At 41.6% G+C, this 10,730-nt stretch overlaps 14 non-coding genes across 14 annotated transcripts; all 14 read left to right on the top strand.

Annotated features, from left to right (window-relative positions):
* Window positions 1–2,091: 2,091 nt before the first annotated feature.
* Window positions 2,092–2,163, top strand: TRNAE-CUC (transfer RNA glutamic acid (anticodon CUC)). Its single transcript has one exon. It is a non-coding gene; the product is annotated as a tRNA-Glu (tRNA).
* A 611-nt stretch (window positions 2,164–2,774) lies between these two features.
* On the top strand, window positions 2,775–2,846 carry TRNAE-UUC (transfer RNA glutamic acid (anticodon UUC)). The gene has a single exon. It is a non-coding gene; the product is annotated as a tRNA-Glu (tRNA).
* An 881-nt stretch (window positions 2,847–3,727) lies between these two features.
* On the top strand, window positions 3,728–3,799 carry TRNAD-GUC (transfer RNA aspartic acid (anticodon GUC)). Its single transcript has one exon. It is a non-coding gene; the product is annotated as a tRNA-Asp (tRNA).
* A 1,838-nt stretch (window positions 3,800–5,637) lies between these two features.
* Window positions 5,638–5,709, top strand: TRNAE-UUC (transfer RNA glutamic acid (anticodon UUC)). Its single transcript has one exon. It is a non-coding gene; the product is annotated as a tRNA-Glu (tRNA).
* A 202-nt stretch (window positions 5,710–5,911) lies between these two features.
* On the top strand, window positions 5,912–5,983 carry TRNAE-UUC (transfer RNA glutamic acid (anticodon UUC)). Its single transcript has one exon. It is a non-coding gene; the product is annotated as a tRNA-Glu (tRNA).
* A 750-nt stretch (window positions 5,984–6,733) lies between these two features.
* TRNAE-CUC (transfer RNA glutamic acid (anticodon CUC)) lies at window positions 6,734–6,805 on the top strand. The gene has a single exon. It is a non-coding gene; the product is annotated as a tRNA-Glu (tRNA).
* A 750-nt stretch (window positions 6,806–7,555) lies between these two features.
* On the top strand, window positions 7,556–7,627 carry TRNAE-UUC (transfer RNA glutamic acid (anticodon UUC)). The gene has a single exon. It is a non-coding gene; the product is annotated as a tRNA-Glu (tRNA).
* Window positions 7,628–7,829: 202 nt separating this feature from the next.
* TRNAE-UUC (transfer RNA glutamic acid (anticodon UUC)) lies at window positions 7,830–7,901 on the top strand. Its single transcript has one exon. It is a non-coding gene; the product is annotated as a tRNA-Glu (tRNA).
* Window positions 7,902–8,102: 201 nt separating this feature from the next.
* On the top strand, window positions 8,103–8,174 carry TRNAE-CUC (transfer RNA glutamic acid (anticodon CUC)). The gene has a single exon. It is a non-coding gene; the product is annotated as a tRNA-Glu (tRNA).
* Window positions 8,175–8,783: 609 nt separating this feature from the next.
* TRNAE-UUC (transfer RNA glutamic acid (anticodon UUC)) lies at window positions 8,784–8,855 on the top strand. Its single transcript has one exon. It is a non-coding gene; the product is annotated as a tRNA-Glu (tRNA).
* A 201-nt stretch (window positions 8,856–9,056) lies between these two features.
* Window positions 9,057–9,128, top strand: TRNAE-UUC (transfer RNA glutamic acid (anticodon UUC)). Its single transcript has one exon. It is a non-coding gene; the product is annotated as a tRNA-Glu (tRNA).
* Window positions 9,129–9,329: 201 nt separating this feature from the next.
* TRNAE-UUC (transfer RNA glutamic acid (anticodon UUC)) lies at window positions 9,330–9,401 on the top strand. The gene has a single exon. It is a non-coding gene; the product is annotated as a tRNA-Glu (tRNA).
* A 202-nt stretch (window positions 9,402–9,603) lies between these two features.
* TRNAE-UUC (transfer RNA glutamic acid (anticodon UUC)) lies at window positions 9,604–9,675 on the top strand. The gene has a single exon. It is a non-coding gene; the product is annotated as a tRNA-Glu (tRNA).
* A 751-nt stretch (window positions 9,676–10,426) lies between these two features.
* TRNAE-CUC (transfer RNA glutamic acid (anticodon CUC)) lies at window positions 10,427–10,498 on the top strand. The gene has a single exon. It is a non-coding gene; the product is annotated as a tRNA-Glu (tRNA).
* The last annotated feature ends 232 nt before the right edge of the window (window positions 10,499–10,730 follow it).

Here is a 10,730-nt window from a genome sequence, read left to right as displayed (position 1 = left end):
GAATGGAAATATTAGCTGCCTAGCTAATTGGTTTTAAAAAAAAGTAAAACTTCTCTGGGCGAGTATAATATTTACATAAATTAAAGCATTTATTAATATTCATTGTTAATATCTTCGATGTGGCCAGTTACTATCTCTTAAATTACAAAAATCTTAATGAAAAATATACACTTACAGATTTTTTAAGGAAAAAGAAAAACGTACAATTCTAAAGGGTATTACTTGACACATTTTTCTCTTAAAATGTTTGAAACCGCATAAAAATTCTCAAATTAAAACAAATTGAAATCTATTTTGGAATTCAGTATTATTTTCACAACCAAAAATCTTTAAAATACTTAATATATAAGGTTTTTGAACTCCAAGCGCCCCAAAACACTTGCTTCTTTTATATTCAAACAAAGAAACTGAAGGTATACATAAACGTTTAAGTTTTGGTTTCACTTTCTATGGGTGTGGTTCCCAGCAGATGAGAACCTAGGTAAAAAACAAAGGCTTATGCATAAAACAAAATTCAAACCTTACGTGACAAACGAAGACGTTTCTAGTTTATATAGTGTGACAAAGAACCTTAGGGATGAAATTAAAAGTTAGCAAGCCTATAACTAATCATTTTCGACCACAAAAATCTCGTTTAAACATTCTAACGGCCCAGCCGCGTCAGAGATACTGGAAAGGCTAACTTGCTTTCGCACTAGCAGCGCCCTCTTCGATGATGACGTGCATGGTTTCATTTTACTCTTTTAAAACGTGACCATACCGACTAGCGGGAAGGAGTTGGTAATCAATTGGCAAAAATGGGTTACATGTTTTGGACGGTAGGCAAGCCTACTTCAAACCACCACAGTTCCAACTGTCTGATAAATGTCGGTTACTAAACGGCCTAAGAATAACTTTGCTTTTAATTTTACTCTTCTTAATCGTCACAATACCGACTAGCGCGAGGGAATTGGTAATCAATTGGAAAAAAAAATAAGTTGGAATTTACTAGACGGTGGGCAAGCCTACTTTAAACCATCTCAGTTCCAACTGTCGGATAAATGTCGGTTACTAAACGGCCTAAGCATAACTTTGCTTTTATTTTTACGCTTCTTAAACGTCACAATACCGACTAGCGCGAAAGAGTCGGTAATCAATTGGAAAAAAATAAGTTGGAATTTTCTAGACGGGGGGCAAGCCTACTTTAAACCATCTCAGTTCCAACTGTCGGATAAATGTCGGTTACTAAACGGCCTAAGCATAACTTTGCTTTTATTTTTACGCTTCTTAAACGTCACAATACCGACTAGCGCGAAAGAGTCGGTAATCAATTGGCAAAAAATAAGTTGGAATTTTCTAGACGGTAGGCAAGCCTACTTTAAACCATCTCAGTTCCAACTGTCAGATAGATGTCAACTAAAAGAAGTAGTCGGCTCCATGAGTCAGAAAAGTGTTGGAATAAGCAAGGTACAGCCGACTGGACCGTAAACCGACTATTCGACCTTTAACCGACTATTATGCGGAAGGCTTGTGCTACTGGGGTCAATGGTGAAAACTCAAGCAGATCCAATATGGTCTTGTGGCTAGGATATCTGGCTTAACCCAGGAGGCACTTGCTCAATTCCCGGTATCTGAGGTCAGTTTTCTAAAATCTTTATTATGAAACGGTAGAAGAAGCTCAATGGTGAAAACTCAAGCAGATCCGATATGGGCTAGAGGCTAGGATATCTGGCTTTCACCCAAAAGGCCCGGGTTCAATTCCCGGTTTCGGAGGTCAGTTTTCTAAATTTTTTTATTAAGAAACGATACTAGGAACTTAATTGTTAAAACCCAAGCAGATCCGATATGGTCTAGTGGCTAGGATATCTGGCTCTCACCCAGAAGGCACTTGTTCAATTCCCGGTAACTGAGGTCAGTTTTCTAAAATCTTTATTAAGAAACGATAGAAGAAGCTCAATTGTGAAAACTCTAGCAGATCCGATAAGGTCTAGGGGCTAGGATATCTGGCTTAACCCAGAAGGCCCGGGTTTAAATCCCGGTATCGGAGGCCAGTTTTCTAAAAAATTTATTTATCAACGATACTAGGAGCTCAATTGTGACAAACCAAACGGATCCGATATGGTCTAGTGGCTAGGATATCTGGCTCTCACCCAGAAGGCCCGGGTTCAGTTCCCGGTATCGGAGGTCAGTTTTCTAAAAACTTTACTAGTCAACGATACTATGAGCTCAATTGTGAGAAACCAAATAGATCCGATATGGTCTATTGGCTAGGATATCTGGCCTCACCTAGAAGGCCCGGGTTCGATTCCCGGTATCGGAGGTCAGTTTTCTAAAAACTTTATTATGAAACGATACAAGAAGCTCAATAGTGAAAACCCAAGCAGATCCGATATGGTCTAGTGGATGGGCAATCTGGCTTTCACCCAGAAGGCCCGGTTTCAGTTCCCGGTATCGGAGGTCAGTTTTCTAAATTCTTTATTAAGAAACGATACTAGGAACTCAATTGTTAAAACCCAAGCAGATCCGATATGGTCTAGTGGCTAGGATATCTGGCTTCACCCAGAAGGCACTTGTTCAATTCCCGGTATCTGAGGTCAGTTTTCTAAAATCTTTATTATGAAACGATAGAAGAAGCTCAATGGTGAAAACTCAACCAGATCCGATATGGTCTAAGGGCTAGGATATCTGGCTGTCACCCAGAAGGCCCGGGTTTAATTCCAGGTATCGGAGGTCAGTTTTCTAAAAACTTTATTAGTCAACGATACTATGAGCTCAATTGTGAAAAATTAAACGGATCCGATATGGTCTAGTGGCTAGGATATCTGGCTTTCACCCAGAAGGCCCGGGTTCAATTCCTGGTATCGGAGGTCAGTTTTCTAAATTCTTTATTAAGAAACGATACTAGGAACTCAATTGTTAAAACCCGAGCAGATCCAATATGGTCTAGTGGCTAGGATATCTGGCTTCACCCAGAAGGCACTGGTTCAATTCCCGGTATCTGAGGTCAGTTTTCTAAATTCTTTATTGAGAAACGATACAAGGAACTCAATTGTTAACACCCAAGCAGATCCGATATGGTCTAGTGGCTAGGATATCTGGCTTCACCCAGAAGGCACTGGTTCAATTCCCGGTATCTGAGGTCAGTTTTCTAAAATCTTTATTATGAAAGGATAGAAGAAGCTCAATGGTGAAAACTCAACCAGATCCGATATGGTCTAAGGGCTAGGATATCTGGCTGTCACCCAGAAGGCCCGGGTTTAATTCCAGGTATCGGAGGTAAGTTTTCTAAATTCTTTATTGAGAAACGATACTAGGAACTCAATTGTTAAAACCCGAGCAGATCCAATATGTCTAGGGGCTAGGATATCTGGCTTAACCCAGAAGGCCCGGGTTTAATTCTCGGTATCGGAGGTAAGTTTTCTAAAATCTTTATTATGAAACGATAGAAGAAGCTCAATGGTGAAAACCCAACGGATTCGATATGGTCTAGTGGATAGGCAATCTGGCTTTCACCCAGAAGGCCCGGGTTCAGTTCTCGGTATCGGAGGTCAGTTTTCTAAATTCTTTATTAAGAAACGATACAAGGAACTCAATTGTTAACACCCAAGCAGATCCGATATGGTCTAGTAGCTAGGATATCTGGCTTCACCCAGAAGGCACTTGTTCAATTCCCGGTATCTGAGGTCAGTTTTCTAAAATCATTATTATGAAACGATAGAAGAAGCTCAATGGTGAAAACTCAAGCAGATCCGATATGGTCTAAGGGCTAGGATATCTGGCTGTCACCCAGAAGGCCCGGGTTTAATTCCCGGTATCGGAGGTCAGTTTTCTAAAAACTTTATTAGTCAACAATACTATGAGCTCAATTGTGACAAACCAAACGGATCCAATATGGTCTTGTGGCTAGGATATCTGGCTTCCACCCAGAAGGCCCGGGTTCAATTCCTGGTATCGGAGGTCAGTATGGGTTTTCACTACTGAGCTTCTTGTATCGTTTCATAATAAATATTTAGAAAACTGACCTCAGATACCGGGAATTGAACAAGTGCCTTCTGGGTGAAGCCAGATGTCCTAGCCAATTGTTCGGATCTGAGGTCAGTTTTCTAAAATCTTTATTATGAAACGATAGAAGAAGCTCAATGGTGAAAACTCAAGCAGATCCGATAAGGTCTAGTGGCTAGGATATCTGGCTTTCACCCAGAAAGTCCGGGTTCAATTCACGGTATCGGAGGTTAGTTTTGTAAATTCTTTATTAAGAAACGATACTAGGAACTCAATTGTTAAAACCCGAGCAGATCCGATATGGTCTAGGGGCTAGGATATCTGGCTTAACCCAGAAGGCACTTGTTCAATTCCCGGTATCGGAGGTCAGTTTTCTAAATTCTTTATTAAGAAACGATACTAGGAACTCAATTTTTAAAACTCTAGCAGATCCGATAAGGTCTAGGGGCTAGGATATCTGGCTTAACCCAGAAGGCCCGGGTTTAAATCCCGGTATCGGAGGCCAGTTTTCTAAAGAATTTAATTATCAACGATACTAGGAGCTCAATTGTGACAAACCGAACGGATCCGATATGGTCTAGTGGCTAGGATATCTGGCCTCACCTAGAAGGCCCGGGTTCAATTCCCGGTATCGGAGGTCAGTTTTCTAAAAACTTTATTATGAAACGATACAAGAAGCTCAATAGTGAAAACCCAAGCAGACCCGATATCATCTAGTGGATAGGCAATCTGGCTTTCACCCAGAAGGCCCGGGTTTAATTCCCGGTATCGGAGGTCAGTTTTCTAAATCTTTATTATGAAACGATAGAAGAAGCTCAATGGTGAAAACCCAACGGATTTGATATGGTCTAGTGGATAGGCAATCTGGCTTTCACACAGAAGGCCCGGGTTCAGTTCCCGGTATCGGAGGTCAGTTTTCTAAATTCTTTATTCAGAAACGATACTAGGAACTCAATTGTTAAAACCCAAGCAGATCCGATATGGTCTAGTGGCTAGGGTATTTGGCTTCACGCAGAAGGCACTTATTCAATTCCCGGTATCTGAGGTCAGTTTTCTAAAATCTTTATTATGAAACGATAGAAGAAGCTCAATAGTGAAAACTCAATCAGATCCGATAAGGTCTAGTGGCTAGGATATCTGGCTTTCACCCAGAAGGCCCGGGTTCAATTTCCGGTATCGGAGGTCAGTTTTCTAAATTCTTTATTAAGAAACGATACTAGGCACTCAATTGTTAAAACCCGAGCAGATCCGATATGGTCTAGGGGCTAGGATATCTGGCTTAACCCAGAAGACCCGGGTTTAATTCCCGGTATCGGAGGTCAGTTTTCTAAAAACTTTATTAGTCAACGATACTATGAGCTCAATTGTGACAAACCAAACGGATCCGATATGGTCTAGTGGCTAGGATATCTGGCTTTCACCCAGAAGGCCCGTGTTCAATTCCCGGTATCGGAGGTCAGTTTTCTAAATTCTTTATTAAGAAACGATACTAGGCACTCAATTGTTAAAACCCGAGCAGATCCGATATGGTCTAGGGGCTAGGATATCTGGCTTAACCCAGAAGGCCCGGGTTTAATTCCCGGTATCGGAGGTCAGTTTTCTAAAAACTTTATTAGTCAACGATACTTTGAGCTCAATTGTGACAAACCAAACGGATCCGATATGGTCTAGTGGCTAGGATATCTGGCTTTCACCCAGAAGGCCCGGGTTCAATTTCCGGTATCGGAGGTCAGTTTTCTAAAAAGTTTATTATGAAAAGATACAAGAAGCTCAATGGTGAAAACTCAAGCAGATCCGATATGGTCTTGTGGCTAGGATATCTGGCTTTCACCCAGAAGGCCCGGGTTCAATTCCTGGTATCGGAGGTCAGTTTTCTAAAAAAATTATTAAACAACGATACTAGGAGCTCAATTGTGAGAAACCAATTAGATCCGATATGGTCTAGTGGCAAGGATATCTGGCTTTCACCCAGAAGGCCCGGGTTCAATTCCTGGTATTGGAGGTTAGGTTGGGTTTTCACTACTGAGCTTCTTGTATCGTTTCATAATAAATATTTAAGAAAACTGACCTCAGATACCGGGAATTGAACAAGTGCCTTCTGGGTGAAGCCAGATATCCTAGCCAATTGTTCGGATCTGAGGTCAGTTATCAAAAATCTTTATTATGAAACGATAGAAGAAGCTCAATGGTGAAAACCCAACGGATTCGATATGTTCTAGTGGATAGGCAATCTGGCTTTCACCCAGAAGGCCCGGGTTCAGTTCCCGGTATCGGAGGTCAGTTTTCCAAATTCTTTATTAAGAAACGATACTAGGAACTCAATTGTTAAAACCCAAGCAGATCCGATATGGTCTAGTGGCTAGGATATCTGGCTTCACCCAGAAGGCACTTGTTCAATTCCCGGTATCTGAGGTCAGTTTTCTAAAATCTTTATTATGAAACGATAGAAGAAGCTCAATGGTGAAAACTCAAACAGGTCCGATATGGGGTAGTGGCTAGGATATCTGGCTTTCACCCAGAAGGCCGGGGTTCAATTCCCGGTATCGGAGGTCAGTTTTCTAAATTTTTTTATTAAGAAACGATACTAGGAACTCAATTGTTAAAACCCAAGCAGATCCGATATGGTCTAGTGGCTTGGGTATCTGGCCCTCACCCAGAAGGCACTTGTTCAATTCCCGGTCTCTGAGGTCAGTTTTCTAAAATCTTTATTAAGAAACGATAGAAGAAGCTCAATTGTTAAAACCCAAGCAAATCCGATATGGTCTAGGGGCTAGGATATCTGGCTCTCACCCAGAAGGCCCGGGTTCAATTCCCGGTATCGGAGGTCAGTTTTTTAAAATTTTTATTAGTCAACGATACTATGAGCTCAATTGTGAGCAACCAAATAGATCCGATATGGTCTATTGGCTAGGATATCCGGCCTCACCTAGAAGGCACTTGTTCAATTCCCGGTATCTGAGGTCAGTTTTCTAAAATCTTTATTATGAAACGATAGAAGAACCTTAATGGTGAAGACTCGAGCAGATCCGATATGGTCTAGTGGCTAGGATATCTGGCTTTCACCCACAAGGCACGGGTACAATTCCCGGTATCAGAGGTCAGTTTTCTAAATTTTTCTATTAAGAAACGATACTAGGAACTCAATTGTTAAAACCCGAGCAGATCCGATATGGTCTAGTGGCTAGGATATCTGGCTTTCACCCACAAGGCACGGGTACAATTCCCGGTATCAGAGGTCAGTTTTCTAAATTTTTTTATTAAGAAACGATACTAGGAACTTAATTGTTAGAACGCAAGCAGATCCGATATGGTCTAGTGGCTAGATTATCTTTCCCTCACCCAGAAGGCACTTGTTCAATTCCCGGTATCTGAGGTCAGTTTTCTAAATTCTTTATTAAGAAAAGATACTAGGAACTCAATTGTTAAAACCCAAGCAGATCCAATATGGTCTATTGGCTAGGATATCTGGCTTCACCCAGAATGCACTTGTTAGGTTCCCGGTATCTGACGTCAGTTTTCTAAAATCTTTATTATGAAACGAAAGAAGAAGCTCAATGGTGAAAACTCAAGCAGTTCCGATATGGTCTAGTGGCTAGGATATCTGGCTTTCACCCAGAAGGCCCGGGTTCAATTCCCGGTATCGGAGGTCAGTTTTCTAAATTTTTTTATTAAGAAACGATACTAGGAACTCAATTGTTAAAACCCAAGCAGATCCGATATGGTCTAGTGGCTAGGATATCTGGCTTCACCCAGAAGGCACTTGTTTAATTCCCGGTATCTGACGTCAGTTTTCTAAAATCTTTATTATGAAACGAAAGAAGGAGCTCAATAGTGGAAACCCAAGCAGATCCGATATGGTATAGTGGCTAGGATATCTGGCTTTCACCCAGAAGGCCCGGGTTCAATTCCCGGTATCGGAGGTCAGTTTTCTAAATTTTTTATTAAGAAACGAAACTAGGAACTCAATTTTTAAAACTCTAGCAGATCCGATAAGGTCTAGGGGCTAGGATATCTGGCTTAACCCAGAAGGCCCGGGTTTAAATCCCGGTATCGGAGGCCAGTTTTCTAAAGAATTTAATTATCAACGATACTAGGAGCTCAATTGTGACAAACCAAACGGATCCGATATGGTCTAGTGGCTAGGATATCTGGCTCTCACCCAGAAGGCCCGGGTTCAATTCCCGGTATCGGAGGTCAGTTTTCTAAAAACTTTACTAGTCAACGATACTATGAGCTCAATTGTGAGAAACCAAATAGATCCGATATGGTCTATTGGCTAGGATATCTGGCCTCACCTAGAAGGCCCGGGTTCAATTCCCGGTATCGGAGGTCAGTTTTCTAAAAACTTTATTATGAAACGATACAAGAAGCTCAATAGTGAAAACCCAAGCAGATCCGATATGGTCTAGTGGATAGGCAATCTGGCTTTCACCCAGAAGGCCCGAGTTTAATTCCCGGTATCGGAGGTCAGTTTTCTAAATCTTTATTATGAAACGATAGAAGAAGCTCAATGGTGAAAACCCAACGGATTTGATATGGTCTAGTGGATAGGCAATCTGGCTTTCACACAGAAGGCCCGGGTTCAGTTCCCGGTATCGGAGGTCAGTTTTCTAAATTCTTTATTCAGAAACGATACTAGGAACTCAATTGTTAAAACCCAAGCAGATCCGATATGGTCTAGTGGCTAGGGTATTTGGCTTCACGCAGAAGGCACTTATTCAATTCCCGGTATCTGAGGTCAGTTTTCTAAAATCTTTATTATGAAACGATAGAAGAAGCTCAATAGTGAAAACTCAATCAGATCCGATAAGGTCTAGTGGCTAGGATATCTGGCTTTCACCCAGAAGGCCCGGGTTCAATTCCCGGTATCGGAGGTCAGTTTTCTAAATTCTTTATTAAGAAACGATACTAGGCACTCAATTGTTAAAACCCGAGCAGATCCGATATGGTCTAGGGGCTAGGATATCTGGCTTAACCCAGAAGGCCCGGGTTTAATTCCCGGTATCGGAGGTCAGTTTTCTAAAAACTTTATTAGTCAACGATACTATGAGCTCAATTGTGACAAACCAAACGGATCCGATATGGTCTAGTGGCTAGGATATCTGGCTTTCACCCAGAAGGCCCGGGTTCAATTCCCGGTATCGGAGGTCAGTTTTCTAAATTCTTTATTAAGAAACGATACTAGGCACTCAATTGTTAAAACCCGAGCAGATCCGATATCGTCTAGGGGCTAGGATATCTGGCTTAACCCAGAAGGCCCGGGTTTAATTCCCGGTATCGGAGGTCAGTTTTCTAAAAACTTTATTAGTCAACGATACTATGAGCTCAATTGTGACAAACCAAACGGATCCGATATGGTCTAGTGGCTAGGATATCTGGCTTTCACCCAGAAGGCCCGGGTTCAATTTCCGGTATCGGAGGTCAGTTTTCTAAAAAGTTTATTATGAAAAGATACAAGAAGCTCAATGGTGAAAACTCAAGCAGATCCGATATGGTCTTGTGGCTAGGATATCTGGCTTTCACCCAGAAGGCCCGGGTTCAATTCCTGGTATCGGAGGTCAGTTTTCTAAAAAAATTATTAAACAACGATACTAGGAGCTCAATTGTGAGAAACCAATTAGATCCGATATGGTCTAGTGGCAAGGATATCTGGCTTTCACCCAGAAGGCCCGGGTTCAATTCCTGGTATTGGAGGTTAGGTTGGGTTTTCACTACTGAGCTTCTTGTATCGTTTCATAATAAATATTTAAGAAAACTGACCTCAGATACCGGGAATTGAACAAGTGCCTTCTGGGTGAAGCCAGATATCCTAGCCAATTGTTCGGATCTGAGGTCAGTTTTCAAAAATCTTTAATATGAAACGATAGAAGAAGCTCAATGGTGAAAACCCAACGGATTCGATATGTTCTAGTGGATAGGCAATCTGGCTTTCACCCAGAAGGCCCGGGTTCAGTTCCCGGTATCGGAGGTCAGTTTTCCAAATTCTTTATTAAGAAACGATACTAGGAACTCAATTGTTAAAACCCAAGCAGATCCGATATGGTCTAGTGGCTTGGGTATCTGGCCCTCACCCAGAAGGCACTTGTTCAATTCCCGGTCTCTGAGGTCAGTTTTCTAAAATCTTTATTAAGAAACGATAGAAGAAGCTCAATTGTTAAAACCCAAGCAAATCCGATATGGTGTAGTGGCTAGGATATCTGGCTTTCACCCAGAAGGCCGGGGTTCAATTCCCGGTATCGGAGGTCAGTTTTCTAAATTTTTTTATTAAGAAACGATACTAGGAACTCAATTGTTAAAACCCAAGCAGATCCGATATGGTCTAGTGGCTTGGGTATCTGGCCCTCACCCAGAAGGCACTTGTTCAATTCCCGGTCTCTGAGGTCAGTTTTCTAAAATCTTTATTAAGAAACGATAGAAGAAGCTCAATTGTTAAAACCCAAGCAAATCCGATATGGTCTAGGGGCTAGGATATCTGGCTCTCACCCAGAAGGCCCGGGTTCAATTCCCGGTATCGGAGGTCAGTTTTTTAAAATTTTTATTAGTCAACGATACTATGAGCTCAATTGTGAGCAACCAAATAGATCCGATATGGTCTATTGGCTAGGATATCCGGCCTCACCTAGAAGGCCCGGGTTCAATTCCCGGTATCGGAGGTCAGTTTTCTAAAAACTTTATTATGAAACGATACAAGAAGCTCAATAGTGAAAACCCAAGCAGATCCGATATGGTCTAGTGGCTAGGATATCTGG

This window comes from Phalangium opilio, unplaced genomic scaffold (assembly GCF_054372755.1).
Source record: "Phalangium opilio isolate 3A_F unplaced genomic scaffold, DU_Popi_V2 ptg000053l_1, whole genome shotgun sequence".
Taxonomy (NCBI): Eukaryota; Metazoa; Arthropoda; class Arachnida; order Opiliones; family Phalangiidae; genus Phalangium; species Phalangium opilio.
The sequence above is the reverse complement of the archived record's forward strand: the minus strand, read 5'-3'. Positions and strand labels throughout refer to the sequence as shown.